We start from the raw sequence: 6000 nt of genomic DNA, 5'->3' as shown, positions 1-6000 counted from the left end.
TTCACCATCGTCTAGGTTATTGCTTCCTCCTATCACCTAGTGGACAACTCGACCACGTTGTCTGCATCCTGATAAGATCAGGGATCGACTCATTGAGATCGGTGGTTAATGCCGATGGTAAGCCACCACCAAAGTACAAACACTAATAGGGAGGGTAGAACCGAAAGTGTCTTTCTAAACTCGAGCTCGTATGAGCTCGAGTGAACAGTAAAATCCGGAAAAAAAATCAAAGAATAAAAAATTCTAAATTTTTTTGTGACAACATTTGACAAATGTTTTCAATGCTTACAAAGTTTCAACATAAATTGACATTCGTGCAAGTCGTTGCAAAAAAAAAACAAAATCAGCACTCCAAAAGTAACTTTTTTGAAGCATCGATTTTGCTTTTTTTCACGACTTCCAAGAATGTTATTTTGTGATCAAATTTTGCAAGCATGTAAAACATTTGTCAAATGGTGGCACAAAAAAATCAGAATTTTTTGAATTTATTTTCATGTTTTTCCCGGATTTTACGGTTCACCGAGCTCATATGAGCTCGAGCTCGGTTTATTCGCTTCCAGGTAGAAACCTTTTTTAATCCTTCCATGCACTTAGCAGCTACAACCAATCCTTCCAGCTGGAGACGTTCAGTGCGAACCAATCAGTGGTTGGATATTTAGGTGGACAATGGTATCCCCAACCCACCAGGTTTCAAGTCCTGATGCTTGCATTTATTCTGAATTTATTTCAGGATTTTCGGCGATGCTCGTTCAGTGGGAGGAGACGTTCCCGTCGACTAGGAAGCGCCTACGGTGACTTTGTAAAATCTCAAGGTGATACGTCTGGTCAGTCTCTCGAAGATGCTCATAGGGGTAGGGTGTGCATGTGTGCGTTCAAAAAGATGGGTGTATGTGCATATATTTAAACGCTTGCGTGTGTACTGTGTTTAAAAAAAACTAGAGACGTTCAGCCGCATGTGTGGAACTTGCAACCCAAGCAAACAAAACCATATTTTGTTACCAAGTGGTTAGCTTGATAAGATAAAAAATTGCATTCAATGAAAACCATATTTCGTTGATCAATTCTTGATTTTTTAGCATAATTGGTCAAAAGAATGAGAAAGCATAATTGGTCAATTGTATGGAGAACGAGATGCCTCAAGTGGTATATGGGCTTCCACCAGAATTCTTAGAACTGTCAGGTCCAGTACACCGGCAAGGCCCATTTGTACCACCAAGCCGACATCGTCTGTCAAAAGAAAAAAGAAAAAGCCCAAGCCGACATCGTTTCTCGTAAACATCCATTTCAGCGAGCTACTAGCAGTGGTGGTAAGTACTTTCTTAAAATACAAAGTCATTTCAGCTAACTAAATTAGCTAAGTACTCTACGCCTATTGTCTGGATGAATTCGTCACCAGATGAGCTGATCTCCTTCCTTGTAAGTGATACAATCATTTTGATGGAATAAAGGAAGAGAGTAATTATCAAAAAAATAGTCATTTCAGCTAAAAGAATACAAGTAATCTCTGGCACGTCGTCATGTTGCAATACCATGGCCTCTATTTGCCCATGATCTAAACACTTCGGGAGTTTTTTATAGCTGGAATCCTCAATGATCATGTAGCTAGCGTGCGTGCATACGTGTGGACAATGTGGATTAAGCAAGGTATAGGTATCACGGGGAAGACTTGTATAGGATCTGCTTTTAGATGAGATCAATGTGATCAATCTTTTTAACGACACAAAACATGTTCAAAAATTATGAAAAAAATTGGAGACACGCATCCATCTTTGATGTACAAGCTTATAAAGTTTCAACTCCTAATTTGAACTACACTTAGAGGAACAAAAAAGACAAAATCAGATGTAAATAGTGTCAAAACTATTCACCTAAAGCTGACACTATTCATATTCAAATTTGTCTTTTCAAATCTCTAATTGTAGATTGAGTTTTGAGCTGTTTTTTTGGAGTTGTAGACATAACCTGCAGGTATGCTATAAATTATTTTCAGAATTTTTTTAGATTGTCTAAATATGAAAAATTTAGGTTAACCCTACGATCTCGTCTAAAGAGTTGATCCTATACTAGTCTCCCTGTATGTATCACGCCATCCCGGCCTTGCCGTCTCGGGGAGGACACACACATCAACGGCAATGCGCGGTGGCACCACCCTACATGACGATGGGGTCCTACTGCCGACAGCACCCGCGGCTTGCCTTGGCTCGGCACAGCAAGAGCATCTACAACCGGGCGCCCCGAACCCGCTTCAAACGTCTGCGCGGGTCGTACAGTCACTAGCCGGTCATGAAATTTCAACCCAGACGAACATCTTAAACGCATCTCAAATGTTTGGGCTGACCGGCCTTCTCATATCCGGCCCAAATATAAGACGTATATGGTGCACCCAAGCGTGTCCGCCACGTCGTACTCAGCCCACGCTGGCCCATCCGACCTCACATATATTCGGCCTCATCCGCTCGTCGGACCAAACCCTAACCACTTCACGCTCCAGTCCCCTCCACTCCCTCCGCCACCCAAACTCACCTCCGACGATTTTCGGTCATCTCCGGTATGGCGGACAGCGAAACCGAGTCCTTCACCTCGAGTTCTATCAACCCCGAGCTCATCCACGTAGCCCCGAGAAGGAGATGGTCGTCCGTCTTGTGCTCTGCCGCTCCCAGGAGGAGGCCCGTGCCCAGCAGCGCTTGGACTCCTTCCATCGGGAATCCATTGCGTCCACCCAAATGTCGCATGGATCCGGCGCTAGGTGTGCCATCGCTGCCTCGCTGGAGGTGGTGCAGTCCGTCGGGCGTCCGAACGCGGTGGCGGACGCGCAACCCCTCTGTTGGCGCGTCGAGCATCGACGCACCATGGCCTCGTCCAACGAGAACTTGGCATGGCGTGCCCGCCGTGCGAGGCAGAGGACACGGGAGACGGCGGCAGCCCTCGCGGCGGGGGACGTCGGCGAGGGGGAGTTGCATTCTTCAGCACCACGTATGGTGCAGCAGTTCAGGTGCCGCAATCGCATCGTAGTGGACGTTGCCGGCTCGTCCTAGGACAGATCCATCATCTATCTGACGTCCACCGGCACCATTCGGGTTCCGGGCTCCGGTGAGGAAGAGTAAGGCATGGAAGACGGCAGCGCCTTGAGTCTCGTGAGCCATCTTGTGTTCCATGTCCTACTCTACCTTGCCAGCAACCGGACCAACGCTATGTGGGGCGCAGCGGCCGTCGGACATGGACACGGCAAAGCCGGACAAGCTCCGCTTAAAAATCGTTGTGTTGCATGTAATAATATGGATTTGGGCTTTTATTTTTTGAGGTATTCAGATATGAATGCATTATTTAAGATATGATCGGTTATTGAACGCGTCCGTGGATGTTTGAGGGTCGGATTTGTAAGTCCGGCTGTATATGCTCTAAGGCTGGTCACAATGGGGAGGAATTTAGGAGTAACATCACACACGCTGTATATGCTCTAAGGCTGGTCACAATGGGAAGGAATTTAAGAGTAACATCACACACTTCAATACAACTTTGCTTATGTGGCACATATTTAATGAAGAGAGAGGTGCTTGTGGTAACTAGCTAAGTTACCGGAACATCACACATTCCAAGAAACAATGAGTCTATAACCTAATAAATATATCGTTGCATGACACTATATAGATGTTCCTACCCACTATGGAGATAGTAATATAGTCTAAGGAAGTATGTAAGTTACTAGTTTATGTTCTTGCCCATTGTGACCAGCCTAATGGGGAGCAACTACTCCACTGAGTGCGGGAGGAACCGAAGCAGCATCCTTGACCTGCATTGACCTGGGCGCTCGACACGACAAGACACGACGGGGTAGACGGGTGGTGCCGCGCTCTCGGGGGCCGGGGGCCAGGGCCAATTGGCCGAAGCAAGGCCGAGGACGAGCAGAGGAGAGGCTTTCCGCTGTGGCGCCTCGTGCTCGTGCTGTTTACTTGGCGGGGCCGGGGCCAGCCACCTTTACGCCGCCCGCCTGCCGCTGCGTGCTGCACTGCACTGCCCTGCCCTGCCCTGCTGGGCGCGAGAGGCGCCGATGATCGCTCCCTCTGATGGGCGTCACATGCGCCATGCATGCATGCAGTCCCACTCCCAGTCGAGTGAGCTCCTCTTTTCACGCAGCGTCGCGGTGCCGACTGCCGCTGCCGATCTCGCCGTGCCACCACCCCGCCGGCCGGCCGCTGTCTCCTTGCTCCGTGCCGGCGCGCCGCGGCGCACGAGGAAACCGGCCGCCCCACTCGACACGTCGACAGCGCGCGACGCTGTTTTCCAAGCGGATAGCGAGCGCCCGCTCCCTGGTCCGAGGGGCGTGGAGATCCAAGCGCAAGCGCGCACTGCCGTGCCGCGCTCCGTCCTCGGTGCGCGCGCGCGGTGCTCCGGCCCTTTTTCCTTTTGCCTGACCAGACGTCTTTGTACGCATGCGTCCACGCGACCCTAAACTAAAGCTCGCACACACGCACGCACGGCCATGCGGATAGATGTGGCGTGGTGATGGTGTCGTGCCTGCCTCGCGAGACATGCATTCCGAGCATGTGCATCGTCCCGTTTTCCCGGCGCAACGCGTACATGCGTGCTGTCAGCGTCTGTGCGAACACACTAGGGCATCTCCTGCGGCGACTCTCAAGCCGCCCGTGGACGCTGCATCCCAGCCGTGCTGTCCGGGCGGGTTGTGCCATTCAACACAGGTCTTTATCGATCCACAGGACAGTGTAAAACATGTTTTTTACTATAAACCGAAGACAAACGTCGGGTTTTACGGACGTCCGGACTAAGGATGGAAATTTTACTCATGGGTACGGATACCCGCGGATACCGTACCCGCATGGACAGGGTATGTGTACCATTTTATACCCACAGATAGTACCCATATCCTACCCATTAAGTCATGGGAAATGCACGGAGATGGCCTTTTATTCATTGATATACCCATACCCTATCCGTTTATACTAATATGTGAAACTTACCCATGATTCACAAGTGTATCTATGTTAAAGTTGTGTCATGAGCTTGTGAATCTTGTTAAAGTTGTCATCAATTTTTAATTTGAATTAAGATAATCCTCATGTATTCATCTATCAGTTATTGAGTTGAGATTAATGTTTTTTTTGTCAAATGTGTTATAGATGAATGTAAAATTTTCAATAATTTGTCCACAGTTCGATCTACCCGGTGGGTATCCAATGGGTATGGGTACCATCGGGTATGGGTATAGGTAAACTTTTATACCCATGGGTACGGGTATGGGTAGAATTTTGTACCCATTGACTACACGGGTATGTGTATGGTATTGCTCTACCCGCCCCATACCCCTACCCATTGCCATCCTTAGTCCGGACTGCTACCATGTTTGCTTTCTGACCGCCCTGACCCAACCCCCCTCCCCCCCTCCCCCCCCCCCCCCCCGCACACACAAACATCGCCCCTCCCACGCTCTGCGCCGCTTGCCGCGCCGCATTCATGCCGACCCAGAGCATGCAGCGGCCTGCATTGATGCTCGTGATTTGATCGGACGGCAGGGCAACGCAGGCGGACACGACCTCTCATTGCCGGCATTGTAGCGGCGAACCAACCGAAAAGATTGTTGCTTGCTGCTCGCCCGGCTAAACACGCCTCCTCGACGCATTCAAACGGTTGGAGACTGGCCGCCTTCCTTCATTAAAATTCGCGCGTGTGCCAAAAAATCTACTCCGGCCACACGTCCATTCGCGAGCCGCCTGTCATTAAACACAACACATGTTGGCTCCGGCCTCCACACCCCCCTCCCGCTATTTAAACGATGCCAGACACCGGACAAAAATCGCACCATAATCTGCTCCCATCTCCTACTTGCACATCATTTTCTCCATAAAGCTCCATGGCATCCATCGAGCAGGAAGCCGAGTTCTCCGGCATACAAGTTGGTTGGGTGGCCAATCAAGCCCGCCGGATATGAGCCAAGCAACTCCCTGCCCCGCCTTCGTCGACGGTCCTAGTGGTTGCAGGCTAGCT

This window comes from Triticum urartu, chromosome 5A (assembly GCF_056163025.1).
Source record: "Triticum urartu cultivar PI428250 chromosome 5A, HENAU_Tu73, whole genome shotgun sequence".
In the NCBI taxonomy this organism is placed as follows: Eukaryota; Viridiplantae; Streptophyta; class Magnoliopsida; order Poales; family Poaceae; genus Triticum; species Triticum urartu.
This window is presented reverse-complemented; position numbering follows the sequence as displayed.